The following is a 23797-nucleotide window of genomic DNA, read 5'->3' as shown; positions in this document are numbered from 1 at the left end:
GTTACTTGGGTGATGGTCAGGATCTATCTGCGGTGTCTATCCTCTCTGTATTCTCTGGTGTAGTACAGTGCAATCCTTCTGTAAAACAGGAAAAGGAAACATGATTTCCTCCAACTCCCTCTCCTCCTTTGTTGAAGGGCTGACTCCTCAGTTAGAGACTGTTCCACAGTGAGTGCCAGTCTGCTATTCCCCTGTGTGTGGATCAGATGCAAGTCCTTTCTTTTTCCTCACTTGACTGTCACACACCCTCTGTTTCCAGCAGGGACACAGGATAGTGACCAGGAGCAGACAACGTGGCTACTTTCTTTCCTCCAGCCAGTCCCCAGTGTTCCCAGATACCATCAGGGCAATGGAAAAGAGACAGTCGGGTAAAATGAGCTATCAATCCACGAGCTCGAATCATGCTGGCAAAGACCAGATTTACCCTTCTAGGATGTGTTTGATATAAAAAACACTGAGGAGAAATGTTAATTCAATGGAGATTTTGAAATTTCTCCCCTTGTATTCGTTTTGAAGAAAATTATTTGAAGAAAACACACTGGGCAGGAAGTGCTAGAAGCTAAGGAAAATATAGCTTCAGTGTAGCTGGTTGAAGGGTTCTGGTTTATCCTGGGAAATTAGATATACTGCATTCGCTCAGACTGCACATCCCAATTTCAGCTATCAGCCACAGCACTGGGCAAAACTGTTAAATCAACAGAGGCCTTCAGGTAAAATCTATAAAGAAGTGTCCTAAAAGACACTTCAAGAAATGTGTCTCCAGGTATGGTAGCCGAATTGCTATGGTGCTGGATTAACAATCCAGAGGTTGAGAGTTCAAATCCAACCATGGAAAGTTACGCACATAGAATTACAGTGCAGAAACAGGCCATTCGGCCCAGTTGGTCCATGCTGGTGTTTATGCTTCACATGAGCTTCCTCTCACCCCTCTTCATCTCACACTGTTAACATATCCTTCTGTCCGTTTCTCCCTCATGTGCTTATCTAGTTTCCCCTTAAAGGCATCTGTGCTATTTACCTCAACCACTCCATGTTGTGAAAATGAATTTAATAAATTTTGGAATTTTTGAACACAGTCAAAATAAAAACTTGAAAACTTTCAGGTTGTCCTAAAAAAAAACAAATATTGTCCTTCAGGGAAGGGAACCTGCTACAACTGCCTGGTCTGGTCTACATGTGACTCCAGTCCCACACAACATAGTTGACTCTGAACTGCCCTCTAAAGTAGCTGAGCAAACAATGATAAAACAATCACTAAAAAGTTCGATAATAAGAGGAAAATCAGGTAGATCTGGACAATCCTGGCATTGTGTCAAAGTAAGATTAAGGTGATCTCAGCCAAGTGAAATCGGTAAAGTCTCTCTTACCAAGGTCTGAGGACAAGTACCCAAGTGAGGAGAGCTGCCCCACAGACTGGTCAAGTAGCAGTGATACTCACTGAATCGTATCAATCTGGAGACATCCCAGACTCCTCCATCACCATCCCTGGGTATGTCCCATCCCACTGGCAGGTGGGGAAGTCTCAATATTGACTCCATAGAGTCTCATGGTTTCAGGTCAAACAAGTTCAAGGAAAACTACCTCTCCCCTCCCAACTGTTGAATGAGTACTTCACCATGTTAATCATCACTAGGGAAGGAGACTAAGGACAGATCCCAAAACTGGGTATCCATGAGGTGCAGTGAGCCATCAGCAGCAGCAGGATTGAATTCCACCACAATCTCACAGCCCTCATTCCATGATTATAATCAAACCAGTAGATAGAGATGTCAGGAGCAGCATTGGGTATACTTTTGAGTCCAGGTTTAAACCGAGTGAAGGTTGTTGTTGAATCTGCATCCACTGCCCTATCAGACAGTGCATTCAAATCCTAACCACACGTTGTGCAGAAAACTTTTTCCTTACCTTGTCTCAGATTCTTTTGCCAATCATCTTTTATCTGTAACCTCCAGTTATCGACCCTCCTGCCAATGGAAACAATTTTTTTCTCTGCCTAAACACTTCATGATTTTAAACATCTCTAACTAATCTCCTCTTAGCCTTCTCTGCTCTAAGGGAAACAATCCAGCTTCTCCAGTCTACCCACATAACTATAATCCCTCAACCCTGGAACATTCCAGTAAATCTTTTCAGTACCCTCTCCAAAATTCTTCATTGAACATACCCCAGACCACCTCAGCTTCTCTCCAACAGACAGACTGAATGGACAGCCTGAATTGGCAAGATGCAGTCTACAAACCAAGCAGCTGTTTTCAGTTACACAAGACAGCTGAATGATCAGGAAACAGTACAAAGCAGTGCATCATACTGTGTCAGCTGTGGCTCAGTTCATAGCACCCTCGCCTTTGAATCAGAGGGTTGTGGGTTCATGTCCCACTCTCGGAAACCAAGAACTGTGATTGTACTTGAAAGAGTTGCAATCTGTGACTGTTGATAACTCGAAAGAGTTTCCACTATTGTCCAGGCAGCGGGCGATCGACGGGGGAGTCCCGCCCGATTGTTTGTCCCTCTTCCGCGGCTACGTTCGCGGCCGGATGTCCCTGGAAAGGGAGCACGCGGTGTCTGCCGGCACCATCGAGGCCTTCCGTGCCCGGTGGGCACCGCGGGGACTGGGGTGTTTTGTTGACCCCTTTAATCACATTTTGGTTTAATGTTTGTAAGGTTCCTTTAAACTTTGTCCTTGGTTTTACAGCTGACCTGAATTAGGGGCTGTGGTTAATTTCTCCCTTGTTATTGTTAATTTAGTTAATTGTTTTGACTCGAAAAGAGTTACTGTGTCAGCTGTGGCTCAGTTCATAGCACCCTCGCTTTTGAATCAAAGGGTTGTGGGTTCGTGTCCCACTCCCGGAAACCAAGAACTGTGATTGTACTCGAAAGAGTTGCAATCTGTGACTGTTGATAACTCGAAAGAGTTTCCCAAAGATGCTTTTATCCACCCTGACCAGTCCTACACCGTCCCGGACCACACAATTTATGATAACATCCATCTGGTCTGGGACATAATCCATCATTCCCAGAGGGCTGGTCTGTCGAGCGCCTTCCTGTCCCTGGATCAGGAGAAGGCGTTCGACAGGGTGGATCACGAATATTTACTCGGGACTCTGTGAGCATTCGGTTTCGGGACGCATTTTGTTGCCCAGATCGGACTTCTGTACACCGTCGCGGAGTGTCTAGTGAAGGTTAACGAGTCCCTGACGGCGCCCCTTCGCTTTGGGAGAGGGGTACGTCAGGGCTGCCCCCTGTCTGGCCAGTTGTATTCTATTTGCGTGGAGCCTTTCCTGCGCCTCTTGCGGAGGAGGTTGTCGGGATTGGTTCTGCGCGGGCCGGGCATCGGGGTGGTCCTCTCGGCATATGCCGATGACGTGCTCCTTATGTTTAGTGACCCGGCTGACCTGCGGAGGATGCGCGAGTGCCAGGAGGTCTACTCTGCGGCTTCTCCTGCCAGGATCAACTGGGATAAATGTTCTGGACTCCTGGCCGGCCCGTGGCAGATGGATCCCCTAGCCGAGGAGCTCAGGCCTTTCACCTGGAGCAGGACCAGCATCCTCTACCTGGGGGTCCATCTCTGCCCTGCCGAGGAATCCTGGCCGGCGAACTGGCAGGAACTGGAGACGAAAGTCACCGCTCGCCTGCGGCGCTGGACAGGACTGCTCCGAGTGCTGACTTACCGGGGTCGAGTTCTGGTCATAAACCAGCTGATCGCCGCCATGTTGTGGTATCGGCTGGTCACTTTGACCCCTCCCCCGGACTTTGTCGCAAAAATCCAGAGAATGTTAGTCGACTTCTTCTGGGACAAAAGATTGCACTGGGTCGCTGCTGATATTCTGAGTCTCCCACTTAGGGAGGGCGGTCAAGCGCTAGTGTGCCTACGCATGCAGGTGGCGACTTTCCGTCTTCAGACCCTGCAGCGATACCTTTACGTCGAGCCTCCTCCGAGATGGTGTGCCCTGGCGACGTATTTCTTCCGCCAGGTGCACGGCCTGAAAAAAAAAAATTATGACGTGCAGCTCCTGTTTATAGAGTAGAGGGGCTGCGGTGGCTCCTTCCAGGTGTTGCCCGTCTTTTACCAGGACCTGATCAAAGTCTGGAACATGGTCGCCTCGCAACGCAGCTCTCCCCCGTCAGGAGTAGCGGCTATCGTCAGAGAGCCACTGCTTAGGAATCCGCCCCTCCGTCCCTTTCAGTGGCTGGCGGAGAGGAGGGCTGTGGCTGCCGGGGTAACCAGGATCGGGGACGTGCTGGGTGGCGGAGGACTGGGCTGGATGCTCCCACAAGAGTTGAACCGTCGCGCGTCAGTGAGTGTCCAGGTCGCAGCCAATGCCATCCAAGACCTAAGGATGGTCGTGCTTGGACCCGATGTCATTTTAGGTCTCGAGGTGGCCCAGGTGCGCGGTGATCTTCCGGCTGAACGTTCCCCTGTTCGGACGGAATTCCACATTGGCCCCAAGCCCCGAACCCTCCCTCGGGTGCCGGTGCCCCGCAATAATATGAGCCGCCTCGGGGACATGCCCTCCATGCCATTTGGCACGGTGCGGAGGGGTTTTCTGTACGGACTGCTGCTGCACACCTTCCATTTTCTCACCCTGGTCCGCCGCCCGGACACACCCTGGCGTGCCTTGTTGCCGTCCGGCAGCGGAGGCCCCCGATGGGAGGCCCTCTATGGAGGTGTTCTCCCTCTTTCTATCGGGGACCTGGGTTGGAGGGTGTTGCATGCAGCAGTCCCCTATAATCGTAGAATGTGTAGGTTCACGGACTCCCAAGACACCTGCTCTTTTTGCGGTCTTGTGGAGTCCGTGGACCACGTTTATATAGGGTGTCGTAGGTTGCACTCCCTTTTTAGTTATTTAAAAAACCTTTTGTTACTATTTTGTTTGCACTTCAGTCCCACGCTCCTGATTTACGGACACCCGGTGCGGAAGGGGGTCGGGAAGGAGGAGGACCTCCTCCTGAACCTGCTCCTGGGCTTGGCCAGGTTGGCCATTAACAAGTCCAGGCAGCGGGCGATTGAGGGGGGAGTCCCGCCCGATTGTTTGTCCCTCTTCCGCGGCTACGTTCGCGGCCGGGTGTCCCTGGAGAGGGAGCACGCGGTGTCTGCCGGCACCATCGAGGCCTTCCGTGCCCGGTGGGCACTGCGGGGACTGGGGTGTTTTGTTGACCCCTTTAATCACATTTTGGTTTAATGTTTGTAAGGTTCCTTTAAACTTTGTCCTTGGTTTTACAGCTGACCTGACTTAGGGGCTGTGCCTGATTTATCCCTTATTGTGTTAATTTAGTTTATTGTTTTAACTCTGAAAGAGATACTGTGTCAGCTGTGGCTCAGTTCATAGCACCCTCGCCTTTGAATCAGAGGGTTGTGGGTTCGTGTCCCACTCCCGGAAACCAAGAACTTTGATTGTACTCGAAAGAGTTGCAGTCTGTGACTGTTGATAACTCGAAAGAGTTTCCCAAAGATGCTTTTATCCACCCTGACCAGTCCTACACCGTCCCGGACCGCACAATTTATGATAACATCCATCTGGTCCGGGACATAATCCATCATTCCCAGAGCGCAGGTCTGTCGAGCGCCTTCCTGTCCCTGGATCAGGAGAAGGCGTTCAACAGGGTGGATCACGAATATTTACTCAGGACTCTGCGAGCATTCGGTTTCGGGACGCATTTTGTCGCCCGATTCGGACTTCTGTACACCGCCGCGGAGTGTCTAGTGAAGGTTAACGGGTCCCTTCGCTTTGGGAGAGGGGTACGTCAGGGCTGCCCCCTGTCTGGCCAGTTGTATTCTATTTGCGTGGAGCCTTTCCTGCGCCTCTTGCGGAGGAGGTTGTCGGGATTGGTTCTGCGCGGGCCGGGCATCGGGGTGGTCCTCTCGGCATACGCCGATGACGTGCTCCTTATGCTTAGTGACCCGGCTGACCTGCGGAGGATGCGCGAGTGCCAGGAGGTCTACTCTGCGGCTTCTTCTGCCAGGATCAACTGGGATAAATGTTCTGGACTCCTGGCCGGCCCGTGGCAGATGGATCCCCTAGCCGAGGAGCTCAGGCCTTTCACCTGGAGCAGGACCAGCATCCTCTACCTGGGGGTCCATCTCTGCCCTGCCGAGGAATCCTGGCCGGCGAACTGGCAGGAACTGGAGACGAAAGTCACCGCTCGCCTGCGGCGCTGGACAGGACTGCTCCGAGTGCTGACTTACCGGGGTTGAGTTCTGGTCATAAACCAGCTGATCGCCGCCATGTTGTGGTATCGGCTGGTCATTTTGACCCCTCCCCCGGACTTTGTCGCAAAAATCCAGAGAATGTTAGTCGACTTCTTCTGGGACAAAAGATTGCACTGGGTCGCTGCTGAGATTCTGAGTCTCCCACTTAGGGAGGGCGGTCAAGCGCTAGTGTGCCTACGCACGCAGGTGGCGACTTTCCATCTTCAGACCCTGCAGCGATACCTTTACGTCGAGCCTCCTCTGAGATGGTGTGCCCTGGCGACGTATTTCTTCCGCCAGGCGTACGGCCTGAATTATGACGTGCAGCTCCTGTTTATAGAGCAGAGGGGCCTCGGTGGCTCCTTACAGGCGTTGCCCGTCTTTTACCAGGACCTGATCAAAGGTCCCTATATCACATCCTCCCTATAATGCGGCGACCAGAACTGCACACGGTACTGCAGCTGTGACCTCACCAAGGTTCTAAACAACTCCAACATGACCTCCCTACTTTAGTAACCTATGCCTCGAATGATAAAGGCAAGTGTCCCATATGCCTTTTTCACCACCCCACTAACATGCCCCTCTGCCTTCAGAGATCTATGGACACGCACGCCAAGGTCCGTTTGTTCCTCAGAACTTCCTAGTGTCATGCCATTCATTGAATACTTCCTTGTCAAATTACTCCTACCAAAGTGTATCATCTCACACTTTTCAGGTTTAAATTCCATCTGCCACTTATCTGCCCATTTTACCATCCTGTCTCTATCTTCCTGTAGCCCAAGACACTCAACCTCATTGTTAACCACCCGGCCAATCTTTGTGTCATCCGCAAACTTACTAATCCTACCCCCCACGTAGTCATCTATGTCTTTTATATAAATGACGAACAATAGGACACCCAGCACAGATCTCTGTGGTACGCCACTGGACACTGGCTTCCAGTCACTAAAGCAGCCTTCTGTCATCACCCTCTGTCTCCTACAACTAAGCCAATTTTAAATCCACCTCATCAAATTACCCTGTATCCCATATGCATTTGCCTTCTTTAAAAGTCTCCCATGTGGGACCTTGTCAAAGACTTTGCTGAAATCCATATAGACTACATTAACTGCACTGCCCTCATCTACAAACCTGGTCACCTCCTCAAAAAATTCAATCAAATTTGTTAGGCATGACCTCCCTCTGACAAAGCCATGCTGACTATCCCTGATCAATCCTTGCCTCTCCAAGTAGAGATAGATTCTCTCCTTGATAATTTTCTCCAATAGTTTCCCTACCACTGAAGTGAGACTCACTGGTCTGTAGTCCCCTGGATTATATCTACAACCCTTCTGAAATAGCGGAACCACATTAGCTGTTCTCCAGTCCTCTGGCACTTCTCCCATGGCCAGAGAAGAATTAAAAATTTGGATCAGAGCCCCTGCAATCTCCTTCCTTGCCTCCCTCAGCAGTCTGGGACACAAATCATCTGGATCTGGAGATTTGTCCACTTTTAAGCCTGCCAACACCTCCAATACCTTGTCACTCCCTATATCAATTTGCTCAAGAACCTCGTAGTCTCTCTCCCCACGTTCGCTACCTTCATCCTCATTCTCTTGGGTGAAGACGGACGTAAAGTATTCATTCAACACTCTACTGATGTCCTCTGGCTCCATCCATAGATTGCCCCCTTGGTCCCAAATGGGCCCTACTTTTTCCCTGGTTATCCTCTTCCCATTGATATAGAATATCTTAGTATTTTCCCTACTTTTACCAGCCAGAGCTTTCTCATATCCCCTCTTTGCTCTCCTAATTGCTTTCTTAAGCTCCACCCTGCACTTTCTGTACTCCACTAATGCCTCTGCTGATTTGCTTCCCTTGTACCTGCTAAAAGCCTCTCTTTTCCTTCTCATCATATCCTGAATATCTCTGGTCATCCATGGTTATCTGGGCTTGTTACTCCTTCCTATCACCCTAGAGGGAACATATTGAGCCTGTACCCTCCCCATTTCCTTTTTGAACGCCACCCCCCCCACCGCTCTTCTGTAGATTTCCCCACAAGTAACTGTTCCCAGTCTACCTTGGCCAGATCCTGCCTTATTTTACTAAAATCCACTCTCCCCCAATCCAAAACATTTTTTTTGAAACTTGTCTATTTCTTTGTCCATAACAAGCTTAAATTGTTGTCGTCGCTATCACTAAAATGCTCACCCACCATCACCTCAACCACCTGTCCGGCTTTATCCCCCAGAATTAGGTCCAGCACTGTACCATCCCTTGTTGGACCCTCTACATATTGACTTAAAAAGTTTTCCTGTACATATTTCAAGAAATCCACTCCATCCAAGACCTTAACACTTTGTCTATCCCAATTAATGTTGGAAAACTTAAAATCACATAATATAATTACCCTATTGTTATTGTTTTTACACACCTCTGCAAATTGTGCACTTATTTGCTCCTCAATTTCCCGCTGACTATCTGGGGGTCTATACTCAACACCTAACAAAAAGGGCTGCCCCTTTTTTATTCCTAAACTCCAACTACAAAGCTTCATTCGATGCCCCCTCCAAGATATCATCTCTCCTTACTGCAGTAACTGACTCCTTAACTAATAATGCAATGCCTCCTCCTCTTTTACCCCCTCCCCTGTCTCGCCTGAAGATTCTATATCCCGGAATGTTGAGCTGCCAATCTTGCCCCTCCCTCAACCACGTCTCAGTGATGGCTATTATATCACAATTCCACGTGTCAATCCTCACCCTTAACTCATCCATTTTACCTGTAATACTCCTGGCATTAAAGTAGAGGCAATCCAGCCTTGCCTTATTCCCTTGAAACTTAATGCAGCTGTACTCCCTCTGACTTGATTGTTTTACTGTATTATGATGTGTCCCTATTCTGCTAACATTCTTATCAAAGAAGTAGGTTTTAAAAAGTATTTTAAAGAAGGGGAGAGAGGTAGAGAGATGGAGAGGTTTAGGGAGGAAATTCCAGAGCTTAGGGCCCAGGCAGCTGAAAACACGGCCACCAATGGTGGAACGATTAAAATTGCTGATGCTCAAGAGACTAAAACTGACGGCGTGCAGAGGTCTTAGAGGGTTGTGGGACTGAATTGATTTTCAACCTTAGCTCTGGAGGTAGCACTCTCACCTCTGAGTCAGAAGGTTGTGAGTTCAAGTCCCACTCAAGGAGTTGAGCACTGAGGCTGATACTCCAGTGCATTGGTGAGGAAGTGCTGTACTGTCAGAGGCCTTTCAGATTGAATGTTAAGCTGAGGCTCCGTCTCTCTTTAATGTGGGCCCAAAAGATCCCATGGCACTATTTTGAAGACCAGGGGATTTATCCCTGTGTCCTGACCAAACTTCATCCCTCAATCAACACCACTAAAAAACAGATTATCTGGTCATTATCATATTTGTGGGAGCTTGTTGTGCGCACATTGGCTGCCATGTTTCCTATATTACAACAGTGACCACACTTCAAAAGTACTTCATTGGCTGTAAAGCACTTTGGGTTATCTGGTGGTCGTGAAAGACTCCATATAAATGCAAGTCTTTATTTTGTTATCTGAGGAGGTTACAGAGATGGGGGGTGGGAGGTCTTGGAGGGATTTGAAAAGACAGGAAACATCCAGATCCCAACACACAGATGAACTGACCATTCACAGTCCACAGGATAATAACCAGCTCCTAACACACACACTCAACAATAGGAAACAAAACAGAATTACCTGGAAAAACTCAGCAGGTCTGGCAGCATCGGCGGAGAAGAAAAGAGTCGACGTTTCGAGTCCTCATCACCCTTCAACAGAACTGAGTAATATTAGGAGAGGGGTGATGCTGCCAGACCTGCTGAGTTTTTCCAGGTAATTCTGTTTTTGTTTTGGATTTCCAGCATCCGCAGTTGTTTTTTGTTTTTAACTCAACAATAGGAAATCAGTAAGAATCCTCAGACACGCTGCACCTCCCAGATAATTACACCTCACCTTCTCATATTCTGTAATGATCCATCAACAAAACTCAGCCTGTAAATCAGAAGGGAAATGCTTTGGGAGTGTGTCTGTGAGCCAGGAAGTAACATTGTGCTCCGTGTGTGACCCTGTATTAGGATTGTCATTCTCTGACTGTGGGTGTGACTTTGGGAATGATCCCCTATCCCTCACCAGACCTCTCTGCTGGCCTCTTGCTGGAAACTAGATAAGCAGATCAGGGAGAAAGGAACAGAAGGATATGCTGATAGGGTGAGATGAAGATGGTGAGAGGAGGCTCAATACCAGCATGGACCAATTGAGCCAAATGGCCTGTTTCTGCACTGTAATTCTATGTCTGTAACTTTCCATGGTTGGATTTGAACTCTCAATCTCTGGATTGTTACTCCAGCACCATAGCAATTCGGCTGCCATACCTGGAGACACATTTATTGAAGTGTCTTTTAATATCTTCTCTAAAGATTTTACCTGAAGGCCTCGGCCTTTTCCAAAAGCCTGGGCTTGGATTTGGTAGTTTTGCCGATAGCTGAATTTGGGATGTGCAGTCTGAGCGAGTGCAGTGTATCTAATTTCCCAGGATAAACCAGAACCCTTCAATCAGCTACACTGAAGCTATATTTTCCTGAGCTTCCAGCACTTCCTGCCGTGTGTTTTCTTCAAATTTCAAAATCTCCATTGAATTAACATTTCTCCTGAGTGTTTTTTATATTAAACACATACTCTAGGGGTAAAACTAGTCTTAGCCAGCACGACTCAAGCTCACAGTGAATTGATAGCCTGTTTTACACTCCGCCCGACTGTCTTTTCCATTGTCCTCACGGTGCCTGGGAAGATGGGGTCTGGGCGGAGGAAAGAAAGTAGCCACGTTGTCTGCCTCTGGTCACTATCCTGTGTCCCTGCTGGAAACAGAGAGTGTGTGACAGTCAAGTGAGGAAAAAGAAAGGATTTGCATCTGATCCCCCACACAGGGGAATAGCAGACTGGCACTCACTGTGGGACAGTCTCTAACTGAGGAGTCATCCCCTTCAGCAAAGGAGGAGAGGAAGTTGGAGGAAATCATGTTTCCTTTTCCTGTTTTACAGAAGGATTGCACCGTACTACACCAGAGAATACAGAGAGGATAGACACCGCAGATAGATCCTGACCATCACCCAAGGAACAACTGCACAACTGTGGGAAGACATCCAGTCCCTTCACAGCATTGCTCAACACAGAGAAGGTTGGGCAGTGAAGCCATCATCTGGAAATCGGTCGGGTCAGGGGAGCTTTGACATATCATCAGATCTGAAACTGGTCAGTGGTGTGGAACCTTCCATCAGAACCAACCTTTCCGAAGGTTCGGCTGTGGGCGATCGGTCAGGGTGAGGCTGGGAAGAAGTGTGAGTGGCTCCAAGTGTGGTGAGAGCTTCAATCATTCATCGATTCTCATGAACCACTGACTCATTCCTACAGGTGAGAGGCTGTTCAAGTGTGAGGTGTGTGAGGAGGACTCCACAGGCTCGTAAGATCCCCTAACACACAAGGTGCATCTGTAAGGAGCACTGTTAACACAAGGGCAGCTACATGGAAGAGAAGCCGTTCAAGTGTGAGATGTGTGATAAAGCTTTTGAGACATCTTTGAGTTTCATGAAACACCAGAGGATCTACACAGGAGGGAAACCATTCAAGTGTGAGGTGTGCAATAAATTACTCTCACAGTCATCACAGCTCCTCGACTACCAACGCATTCACACAGGGGACAAACCATTCAAATGCGAAGTGTGCAACAAAGCATTCTCGAGGTCATCAGATCTTCGTGTACACCAACACATTCACACTGGGGAGAAACCATTTATGTGCGAGGTTTGTGACAAAGCATTCTCAGATTCATCAGCCCTCCTTGAACAACGACGCATTCATACAGCGGGGGAGCTATTCACATGTGAGGTGTGTGACAAATCATTCTTGCGGTCATTAGACCTCCATGTACACCAACGCACACACACAGAGACTATTCACATGTGAAATGCGTGACAAATTATTTGCGCAGTCATTGACCCTCCGTGTACACCAACGCATCCACACAAGGGAGAGACCCGCTCCAGTGTGAGGTGTGTAACAAATCATCCTCCCAGTTATTGAAACTCCTGCTCCATCAGACAGGGAAGACACCATACAAGTGTGAAGTGTGTGCCAAAGACTTCAGGCAGTTATCAAAGCTCCTGGTGCATCAGAGGATCCACACAGGGGACAAACCATTCATGTGTGAGTCGTGTGACAAATCATTCATGCGGTCATCGGAGCTCTGTGTCCACCAACGCATTCACACGGGGGAGAAACCATTCATGTACAAGGTGACGGGCTGGGCCGGGCCTGTGCGCTCAGAGCTGGGCCGTGCAGGGCCTGCACGCTCAGAGCTGTGCCGGGCTGGCCCTGCACGCTCAGAGACGGGCTGGGCCTGCACGCTCCAAGACGGGCCGGGCCAGGCCTGCGAGCTCTGAGCCGAGATGGACTGGGCCGGGCTTGCGTGCGCCGAGTCGGGCGGGGCCGGGCCAGGCCTACATGCTCCGAGCTGGGCCGGGTCGGGGCATGCCGGGCCTCCGTACTCTGAGCCAGACCTACGTGCTCCGAGCTGGGCCGGGCCTGCATGCTTAGAGCCGGGCCGGGCCAGGCCTGCATGCTCCGAGATGGGCCGGGCCAGGCCTGCGAGCTCCAAGCCGAGATGGACCGTGCCTGGCCTGCGTGCTCCGAGCCGGGCCGGCCCGGGCCTGCCTGCTCTGCAACGGGCAGGGCTGGGCCTGGCTTGCATGCGTCGAGTCGGGCCAGGCCTACGTGCTCCGGGTCAGGACTGGGTGATCCGAGCCGGGCCGTGCCAGAACTGCATGCTTTGAGATGGGCCAGGCCCGGCCTGCGCGCTTCAAGACGGGCCGGGCCAGGCCTGCGAGCGCTGAGCCGGGCTCGACCGGGCCGGGCGTGCATGCGCCGAGTTGGGCGGGGCCGGGCCTACATGCTCCGAGACGGAACATGCCTGGCCTGCATTCTCCGAGCTGGGCCAGGGCTGCGTTCTCCGAGCTGGGCCGGGCTGGAACTGCGTGCTCCAAGCCGGGCCATGCCGGGCCAGCGTGCTCCGAGCCGGGCTGGGCTTGCATGCTCAGAGCCAGGCCCCGCCGGGCCGGGCATGCGTGCATCGATTCGGGCTGGGCCGGGCCTACGTGCTCCGGGCCAGGACTGCGTGCTCTGAGTCGGGCCGTGCCAGAACAGCATGCTCCGAGATGGGCCGGGCCCAGCCTGCACACTCCGAGACGGGACGGGCCGGGCCTGCATACTCCGGGCCAGGACTGAGTGCTCAGAGACGGGCCGGGCTGGGCCTGCTTGCTCTGCAAAGTGCCGGGCCGGGCTGGGCCTGCGTGCTCCGAGCCGGGTCATGCCAGGCCATCGTGCTCCAAGCTGGGCCGGGCTGGGCTGGGCTTGCATGCTCAGAGCCGGGCCGGGCCAGGCCGGGCCTGCGTGATCTGAGCCGGGCTGGGCCTGCCTGCTCTGCAACGGGCCGGGCCGGGCCTGCATGCGTCGAGTCGGGCAGGGCTGTGCCGGGCCAGGCCTACGTGCTCCAGGCCTGGCCTGCGCGCGCCGAGCCGGGCTGGACAGGGCCGGGCTTGCATGCGCTGAGTTGGGCGGGGCCGGGCCGGGCCTGCATGCTCCGAGACAGACTGTGCCTGGTCTGCGTTCTCCGAGCCGGGCCGGGCCAGGGCTGCGTGCTCAGAGCTGGGCCGTGCAGGGCATGCGCGCTCAGGGCTGTGCTGGGCCAGCCCTGCATGCTCAGAGACGGGCTGGGCCTGCACATTCTGATACGGGCCAGGCCAGGCCTGCGTGATCGGAGCCGGACCATGCCGGGCTTGCGTGCGTCAAGTCGGGCCGGGACGTGCCGGGACGGGCCGACGTGCTCCGGGCCAGCACTGCGTGCACCGAGCCGGGCAGTGCCAGAACTGCATGCTCCGAGATGGGCCGGGCCTGGCCTGCGCGCTTCAAGAAGGGCCAGGCCAGGCCTGCACATTCAGAGCCGGGCCGGGCCTGCGTGCTCAGAGACGGGCTGTGCCTGCGTGATCCGAGACGGGCTGTGCCAGAACTGCATGCTCCGAGATGGACCGTGCCTGGCCTGCGTTCTCCAAGCCGGGCCGGGCCCGGGCTGCATGATCCAGGCCAGGACTGCGTGCTCAGAAACGGGGCCAGGCCAGGCCTGCATGCTTTGAGACGGGCCGGGCCTACCTGTGTTCTCCGAGCCGGGCCGTGACGGGCCTTCGTGCTCCGAGACTGGCTGGGCCAGGCCTGTGTGCTCAGAGACGGGCCAAGCCGGGCCTGCGTTCTCCATGACGGGCCAGTTGGGCCTGCGTGCTCCGACTTGGGCCCTGCCTGGCGGGCGTGCTCCGAGCTGGGCCGGTCCGGGCTTTCGTGCTCCACGACTGGCCGGGCCAGGCCTGTGAGCTCAGAGACGGGCCGGTCCGGGGCTGCCTACTCCGAGCCGGGCCGTGACGGACCTTCGTGCTCCGAGACTGGCCGGGCCAGGCCTGTGTGTGCATTCTCCGAGCTGGGTCATGCTGGGCCAGCGTGCTCTGAGCCAGGCCGGGCCGGGCTTGCATGCTCAGATCCGGGGCAGACCGGGCCGGGCTTGCATACATCGAGTTGGGCCGGGCCAGGCCTACGTGCTCTGGGCCAGGACTGCATGCTCCGAGTCGGGCCGTGCCAGAACAGTGTGCTCCGAGATGGGCCAGGCACAGCCTGCACACTCCGAGACGAGACGGGCCGGGCCTGCGTGCTCCGAGTCGGGCCGTGCCTGTGTGCTCACAGCCGGGCCTGGCCAGGCCTGCATGCCCCGAAACGGACCGTGCCTGGCCTGCGTGCTCCGAGCCTTGCCGGGCTGAGCCTGCGTGCTCAGAGACGGGCCGTGCCTGCGTGATCCGAGACAAGCTGTGCCGGGCCTGCATGCTCCGAGATGAGCAGGGCCAGGCCGGGCCTGTGTGCTCCGGGACAGGACTGCGTGCTCAGAGATGGGGCGGATTGGGCCTGCATGCTCAGAGACGGGCCAGGCCGGGCCTGCGTTCTCCAGGCCAGGACTGCGTGCTCCAAGCCGGGCCGTGCAGGGCCTGCGTGCTCAGAGACGGACCGGGCCAGGCCTGTGTGATCCAGGCCAGGACTGCGTGCTCAGAGACGGGGCGGTCCGGGCCTGCGTTCACCAAGCCGGGCCGGGACGTGCCTGCATGCTCCGAGACTGGCCGGACCAGGCCTGTGTGCTCCGAGATGGGCTGGGATGGGCTTGCGTGCGTCGAGCCGGGCCGGGCCAGGCTTGTGTGCGTCGAGACGGGCCGGGCCGTGCCAGGCCAAGCTTACGTGCTCCGGGTCAGAACTGCATGCTCCGAGATGGGCCGGGCCCGGCCTGCGCGCTCCGAGACGGGCCGGGCCGGGCCTGCACGCTCAGAGCCGGGCCGGGCCTCCGTGCTCAGAGCCGGTTCGTGCCGGGCTTGCATGCTGCGGGCCAGGACTGTGTGCTCCGAGCCGGGCTGTGACAGACCTGCCTGCTCTGAGACACGCCTGACCCAGCCTGTGCGCTCTGAGATGGGCCGGGCCAGGCCTGCATGCTCTGAGTCAGGCCGTGCCTGGCCTGTATGCTCCAAGCCAGGCCGGTCCGGGTCTGCGTGCTCCGGGCCAGGCCTGCGTTCTCAGAGACGGCCTGTGTCTGCGTGATCCGAGACGCGCTGTGCCAGGCATGCAATGTCCGAGACGAGCAGGGCTGGGCCTCTGTGCTCAGAGCCGGGCCAGGCCGGGGCTCCATGCTCAGAGCCAGGCCTGGCTGGGCCTGCGTGCTCCGGGCCAGGACTGTGTGCTCAGAGATGGGGAGGGCCGGGCCTGCATGCTCCGAGACAGGCCGGGCCAGGCTTGCACGCTCAGATCTGTGCTGGGCCAGCCCTGCACGCTCAGAGATGGGCTGGGCCTGCACACTCCAAGACGGGCCGGGCCAGGCCTGCGAGTTCTGAGCCAGGCTGGGCCGGGCTGGGCTTGCGTGCGCCGAGACGGGCGGGGCCGAGTCGGGCCTACGTGCTCCGAGTCATGACGGGTCGGGGCATGCCGGGCCTGTGTACTCTGAGCCAGACCTGTGTGCTCTGAGCCAGGCCGGGCCTGCGTGCTCCGAGATGAACATTGCCTGGCCTGCATGATCCGAGACTGGCGGGGCTAGGCCTGCGTTCCCCGGGCCGGGCCTGCGTTCTCCAAGCCGGGCTGGGCCGGGATTTCGTGCTCAGAGACGGGCCAGGCCGGGCCGGGCTTGCATGCTCCATGACGGGCCGGGCCGGGCCTGCGTGCTCAGAGACGGGCTGTGCCTGTGTGCTCCGGGAATAGCTGGGCCTGCGCTCTCCGAGACGTGCCAGGCCGGGCTTGCATGCTCCAAAATGGGCCAGGCCTGCGTGCTCCATGACGGGCTGGGCCTGGCCCGCGTGCTCCGAGACATGCCGGGCCGGGCCTGCGTTCTCCAGACCAGGACTGCATGCTCCGAGCCAGGGCCGGGTCGGGCCTGCATGCTCCTAGACTTTCCGGACCGGTCTTGTGTGCTCAGAGATGGGCTGGGACAACCCTAAGTGCTTAGAGACGGGTCGGGCTGAGCCTGCGTGCTCCGAGACGGGCAGGGCCGGGCCTGCGTGCTCCGGGATGGGCCATGCGGGGCCTGAGTGCCCCACGCCAGGCCGGGCCATGCCTGCATGCTCCCAGCCGAGCTGGGCCTGCGTGCTGTGAGACGTGCCAGGTCGGACCTGCGTGCTCCGGGCCAGGGCTGCGTGCTCCGAGCCCGGCCGGACCGGGCCTGTGTGCTCTGAGATGGGCTGGGCTACGCCTGCGTGCTCCAAGCTGGGCCATGCCGAGCCAGGCCTGCATGCTCTAAGACGTGCCGGGTCAGGCCTGCGTGCTCAGAGATGGTCCGGGCCGTGCCTGTGTGCTCAAAGACCGGCAGGGCTTGCCCTGGGCACTCAGAGATGGGCCGGGCCAGGCCTGCGTGCTCTGTGCCGGGCCTGGCCGGGCCTGCGTGATCCGGGCCAGGACTGCATGCTCAGAGACGGGGCGGACCGGGCCTGCATTCTCCGAACCGGACCGGGCCAGCGTGCTCCGAGACGGGCCCGGCCGGGCCTGCGTTCTCCGAGTTGGACCAGGATGGGCCTGCGTGATCCGAGACTGGCCGGGCCAGGCCTGTGTGCTGAGATACGGGACGGGCCTCCGTGCTCAGAGCCGGGCCGGGCCATTCCTGTGTGCTCCGGGTCAAGACTGCATGCTCCGAGACATGCCGGGCCGGGCCTGCGTTCTCCGGGCCAGGACTGCATGCTCCGAGCCAGGACCGGGACGGGCCTGCGTGCTCCTAGACTTCCAGGGCCGGGCTTGTGTGCTCAGAGATGGGCCGGGCCAGGCCTGCGTGCTCCGTGATGGCTCAGCCCTGCATGCTCCGAGACGGGCTGTGCCGGGCCTGCGTGCTCCGCGCCGGGCCGTGCAGGGCCTGTGTGTTCAGAGATGGGCCGGGCCGTACCTGTGTACTCAGAGACTGGCAGGGCTTGCCCTGGGCGCTCAAAGATGGGCCGGGCCAGGCCCGCGCGCACCGTGCCCCGGGCCAGGACTGCATGCTCAGAAATGGGGCGGACCGGGCCTGCGTGCTCTGAGGCGGGCCGGGACGGGCCTGCATGATCCGAGACTGGCCGGGCCAGGCCTCTGTGCTCAGAGACGGGCCGGACTGGGCCTGCGTGCTCCGAGCTGGGCCTGCGTGCTCAGAGTCGGACCGGGCCAGGCCTGCGCGCACTGAGCCGGGCCGTGCCGGGCCAGGCCTGCATGCTCTAAGACGTGCCAGGTCGGGCCGGCGTGCTCAGAGATGGACCGGGCCGTGCCTGTGTGCTCAGAGACCGGCAGGGCTTGCCCTGGGCGCTCAAAGATGGGCCGGGCCAGGCCTGCGTGCACCGTGCCGGGACTGGCCGAGCCTGCTTGCTCCGAGACTGTCCGGGCCAGGCCTGTGTGCTCAGAAACGGAGTGGGCCTCCATGCTCAGAGCTGGGCCAGGCTAGGCCTGCGTGCTCCGGGCCAGGACTGCGTGCTCCGAGCCGATCCGTGCCAGACCTGCGTGCTCTGAGATGGGCCAGGCCTGGCCTGCGTGCTCCGTGCCGGGGCGGGCCTCCATGCCCAGAGCTGGGCCTGGCCGGGCCTGAGTTCTCCGGGCCAGGACTGCGTGCTCAGAAACGGGGCGGACCGGGCCTGTGTTCTCCGAGCCGGGCCGGGGCCAGCCTGCATGATCCAAAACTGGCCGGGCCAGGCCTGTGTGCTCAGAGACGGGACGGGCCTGCGTGCTCAGAGCCGGGCCAGGCCATTCCTGCATGCTCTGGTCCAAGACTGCGTGCTCCGAGACATGCCGGACCTGGCCTGCACGCTCCGAGACATGCCAGGCCGGGCCTGCGTTCTCCGGGCCAGGACTGCATGCTCCGAGCCAGGACCGGGACCCACCTGCGTGCTCCTAGACTTTCCGGGCCAGGCTTGTGTGCTCAGAGATGGGCCGGGCCAGGCCTGCGTGCTCCATGACGGGACAGCCTTGCGTGCTCAGAGACGGGTTGGGCTGAGCCTGCGTGCTCTGAGAAGGCAGGGCCGGGTTGCGTGCTCCGGGACGGGCCGTGCGGGGCCTGAGTGCTCCGGGACGGGCTGGGCCAGGCCGTGCCTGCATGCTGTGAGATGTGCCAGGTCAGGCCTGCGTGCTCCGAGCCAGGACTACGTGCTCCGAGCCAGGCCATGCAGGGCCTGAGTGCTCAGAGATGGACCGGGCTGGGCCTGCGCGCTCCGAGATGGGCCGAGGCCAGGCCTGTGCGCTCCGAGACGGGCTGTGCCAGGCCTGCGCACTCCGCGCCAGGCCGGGCCATGCCTGCGTGCTCCGAGCCGGGCCGTGCCGGGCCGGGCCTGCATGCTCCAAAACAGGCTGTGCAGGGCCTGCGTGCTCAGAGATGGACCAGGCCGTGCCGGTGTGCTCAGAGACCGGCAGGGCTTGCCCTGGGCACTCAAAGATGGGCCGGGGCAGGCCTGCGTGCTCCGTGCCAGGACTGGATGGGTCTGCGTGCTCCGGGCCAGGACTGCATGCTCAAAGGCGGGCCAGGCCGGGCCGGGCCTGCGTTCTCCGAGACTGTCCGGGCCAGGCCTGTGTGCTCAGAGACGGGGCGGGCCTCGCCAGCGTGCTCCGAGACGGGCCGGGCCGGGCCTGCGTTCTCCGAGCTGGGCCGGGATGGGCCTGCGTGATCTGAGACTAGCCGGGCCAGGCCTGTGTGCTCAGAAACGGAGCGGGCCTCCGTGCTCAGAGCTGGGCCGGGCTAGGCCTGCGTGCTCCGGGCCAGGACTGCGTGCTCCGAGCCGGTCCGTGCCAGACCTGCGTACTCTGAGACGGGCCAGGCCTGGCCTGTGTGCTCCAAGCCGGGCCAGGCCAGGCCTGCGTGCTCCGGGTCGGGGCGGGCCTCCATGCCCAGAGCCGGGCCTGGCCGGGCCTGAGTACTCCGGGCCAGGACTGCATGCTCAGAAACGGGTGGGAGCGGGCCTGCATTCTATGAGCCGGGCCAGGGCTGGCCTGCATCATCCGAAACTGGCCGGACCAGGCCTGTGTGCTCAGAGACCGGACGGGCCTCCATGCTCAGGGCCGGGCCTGCGTGCTCTGCGACAGGCCGGGCTGGGCCTGCGTGCTCAAAGCCGGACCGGGCCAGCGTGCTCCGGGCTGAGCCGGGCTTGCGTGCTCAGAGGCAGGCTGTGCCTGCGTAATCTGAGATGGACTTTGCCATGCCTGCGTTCTCCAAACCGGGCCGGGACGGGCCTGCGTTCTCCGAGACTGGCCGGGCCAGGCCTGTGTGCTCAGAGACGTGGCGGGTCGGGCTTGCGTTCTCCGAGCTGGGCCAGGACGGGCCTGCGTGATCCAAGACTGGCCATGCCAGGCCTGTGTGCTCTGAGCCGAGTCGGGCCGGGCCTGCGTGCTCCGAGATGAGCAGGGCCGGGCCTCCATGCCCAGAACCGTGCCTGGCCGGGCCTGCATGCTCCGGGCCAGGACTGCGTGCTCAGAGACGGCGTGGACCGGGCCTGTGTTCTCCAAGCCGGGCCGCACCGGCCTGCGTGCTCTGCGACGGGCCGGGCTGAGCCTGCGTGCGCCGAACCGTGCTGGGATGGGCCTGCGTGATCCAAGACTGGCCGGGCCAGGTCTGTGTGCTCAGAGACGGGCCGGGCCTCCGTGCTCAGAGCCGGGCTGGGCCAGGCCTGTGTGCTTAGAGACGGGCTGTGCCTGCGTGCACTGAGTCATGCCGGGCCTGGCTTGCATGCTCCGAAACGGGCCGGGCTGGACCTGCGTACTCCAGGCCTGGCCTGACCTGCGTACTCCAGGCCTGGCCTGCGTGCTCCGAGCCGGTCCGTGCAGAGGCCTGCATGCTTAGAGACGGACTGGGTCGGGCATGTGTGCTCAGAGACCAGCAGGGCCCACCCTGGGCGCTCAGAAACGGTCCAGGCCAGGCCTGCAGGCACAGAGCCGGGCCTGGCCGGGCCTGCGTGCTCCAGGCCAGGACTGCGTGCTCAGAGATGGGGCGGACCGGGCCTACGTTCTCCAAACCGGGCCGGGATGGGCCTGCGTGATCCGAGACTGGCTGGGCCAGAAGCGGGGCCGGGCCAGGCCTGTGTGCTCAGAGATGGGCCAGGCCAGGCCTGTGTGCTCAGAGATGGGCCGGGCCTCCGTGCTCCGCGCCGGGCCGGGCCATGTCTGCGCGCTCCGGACCAGGCCTGCATTCTCCAAACCGGGCCAGGACGGGCCTGCGTTCTCCGGGCCAGGACTGCGTGCTCCGAGATGAGCCGGGCCAGGCCTCTGTGCCCAGAGACGGGTCGGGCCGGGCCTGCATGCTCAGAGACGGGTCGGGCTGGGCCTACATGCTCAGAGACGTGCCGTGCCAGCGTGCTCCGAGAATAGCCGGGCCTGCACCCTCCGAGACGTGCCGGGCCGGGCTTGCACACTCTGAAACGGGCTGCGCCGGGCCTGCGTACTCCGAGACTGGCCGGGCCAGGCCTGTGTACTCAGAGACAGGCAGGGCCGGGCCTGCGTGCTCTGCGACGGGCCGGGCTGGGCCTGCGTGCTCCGAGCCAGACCGGGCCGATCCGGTCCTGCATGCTCAAGGCCAGGCCGGGCCAGCGTGCTCTGGGCTGGGCCGGGCTTGCGTGCTCAGAGGCAGGCTGTGCCTGTGTAATCTGAGATGGACTTTTCCGGGCCTGCATGCTCCTAGACGAGCAGTCCGGGCCACAGTGCTCAGAGCCGGGCCGGGCTGGGACTCCGTGCTCAGAGCTGAGCCTGGCCAGGCCTGCGTGCTCCGGGCCAGGACTGCGTGCTCCAATCCGGGCATGGCTGGGCCTGCATTCTCCGAGCTGGGCCGGGATGGGCCTGCGTGATCCGAGACTGGCCGGGCCAGGCCTGTGTGCTCAGAGACGGGACGGGCCTCCCTGCGTGTTCTGGGCCAGGACTGCGTGCTCCGAGACGGGCCATGCCCGGCCTGTGTGCTCCGAGCCGGGCCGGGCCTGTGTTCTCCAAGGCGAGCAGGGCCGGGCCTCCATGCCCAGAGCCGCGCCTGGCCGGCCCTGCGTGATCCGAGACTGGCCGGGGCAGGCCTGCGTACTCGGGCCAGGACTGTGTGCTCAGAGATGGGGTGGACTGGGCCTGCATGCTCCGATGCGTGCCGGGCCGGGCCTGCGTTCTCCGAACCGGGCTGGGATGGGCCTGCGTGCTCCGCGACGGGCAGGGCCAGGCCTGCGTGCTCTCAGACGTCCCGGGTCGGGACTGCGTGCTCCGAACTGGGCCGTGCCGGGCCTGCGCGATCCGAGACGGGCAGGGCCGGGCCTGTGTGCTCCGAGACGGGCAGGGCCGGGCCTGCGTGCTCCGAGATGGGCTGTGCCGGGCCTGTGTGCTCCGAGACGTGCTGTGCCAGGCCTGCGTGCTCCGCGCCAGGCCGGGCCGGGCCTGCATGCTCAAAACCGGGCTGTGCAGTGCCTGCGTGCTCAGAGATGGATCGGGCCGGGTCTCTGTGCTCAGAGACCGGCAGGGCTTGCCCTGGGCGCTCAGTGACGGGCTGGGCCAAGCCTGCGCGCTCTGTGCTGTGCCTGGCCGGGCCTGCGTACTCGGGCCAGGGCTGTGTGCTCAGAGACGGGGTGGACCGGGCCTGCATGCTCCGAGGCGGGCCAGGCCGGGCCTGTGTTCTCAGAACCAGTCAGGACGGGCCTGCGTGATCTGAGACTGGCCGGGTCAGACCTTTGTGCTCAGAGACGGGCCGGGCTTCCGTGCTCAGGGTCAGGCCGGGCCAGGCCTGCGTGCTCCGGGCCAGGACTGCGTGCTACAAGCCAGACCGTGCCAGACCTGCGTGCTCCGAGATGAGCCGGGCCAGGCCAGGCCGCTGTGCTCAGAGACGGGTCGGTCTGGGCCTGCGTGCTCAGAGACGTGCCGTGCCTGCGTGCTCTGAGAATAGCCGGGCCTGCACCCTCCGAGACGTGCCGGGTCGGGCTTGCACGCTCCGAAACGGGCTGGGCCGGGCCTGCGTACTTTGAGACTGGCCGGGCCAGGCCTGTGTGTTCAGAGACAGGCAGGGCCGGGCCTGCGTGCTCTGCAATGGGCCGGGCTGGGCCTGCGTGCTCCGAGCCGGACCAGGCCGATCCAGGCCTGCATGCTCAGGGCCAGGCCGGGCCAGCGTGCTCCGGGCTGAGCCGGGCTGCGTGCTCAGAGGCAGGCTGTGCCTGCGTAACCTGAGATGGACTTTGCCGGGCCTGCATGCTCCTAGACGAGCAGGCCGGGCCTCAGTGCTCAGAGCCGGGCCGGGCTGGGACTCCGTGCTCAGAGCTGAGCCTGGCCGGGCCTGCGTGCTCCGGGCCAGGACTGCGTGCTCCAATCCGGGCACGGCTGGGCCTGCGTTCTCCGAGCTGGGCCGGGATGGGTCTGCGTGATCCGAGACTGGCCGGGCCAGGCCTGTGTGCTCAGACACAGGCCGGGCCTCCGTGCTTGCTCAGAGCCAGGCCGGGCCATTCCTGCGTGCTCTGGGCCAGGACTGCGTGCTCCGATCTGGGCTGTGCCAGACCTCAATGCTCCGAGATGGGCCAGGCCCAGTCTGTGTTCTCTGAGATGAGCAGGGCCGGGCCTGTGTTCTCTGAGACGAGCAGGGCCGGCCTGTGTTCTCTGAGACGAGCAGGGCCGGGCCTGTGTTCTCTGAGACGAGCAGGGCCGGGCCTGTGTTCTCTGAGATGAGCAGGGCCGGGCCTCCATGCCCAGAGCCGCGCCTGGCCGGCCCTGCGTGCTCCGTGGCGGGCCGGGCCTGCGTATTCCGATGTGGGCTGGGATGGGCCTGCGTGATCCGAGACTGGCCGGGCCAGTTCCGTGTGCTCAGAAACGGGCCAGGCCTCCATGCTCAGAGGCGGGCCAGGCTGGTCCTGCGTTCTCCGGGCCAGGACTGCATGCTCTGAGCTGGGCTGGGATGGGCCTGCGTGTTCTTAGACTTTCCGGGCTGGCCTTGTGTGCTCAGAGGTTGGCCGGGCCAGGCCTGCGTGCTCTATGATGGGACAGCCCTGCGTTTTCAGAGACGGGTTGGGCTGGGCCTGCGTGCTCTGAGACGGGCC

At 59.3% G+C, this 23797-nt stretch overlaps 2 protein-coding genes across 3 annotated transcripts in view; one reads left to right on the top strand and one right to left on the bottom strand.

Moving 5' to 3' along the window:
• The window catches only part of LOC144695231 (uncharacterized), a 407499-nt gene that overhangs the window by 13494 nt on the left and 370208 nt on the right, over window positions 1-23797 (bottom strand). The gene's annotated exons all lie outside the window — the stretch shown is intronic.
• Window positions 1-23797, top strand: part of LOC144695195 (uncharacterized) — a 161309-nt gene that overhangs the window by 107507 nt on the left and 30005 nt on the right. The gene's annotated exons all lie outside the window — the stretch shown is intronic.

The sequence above is a fragment of the Cetorhinus maximus genome, chromosome 21, assembly GCF_964194155.1.
Source record: "Cetorhinus maximus chromosome 21, sCetMax3.hap1.1, whole genome shotgun sequence".
NCBI lineage: Eukaryota > Metazoa > Chordata > Chondrichthyes > Lamniformes > Cetorhinidae > Cetorhinus > Cetorhinus maximus.
Note: the sequence above shows the minus strand (reverse complement) of the source record. Positions and strands in the feature narration are given on the sequence as shown.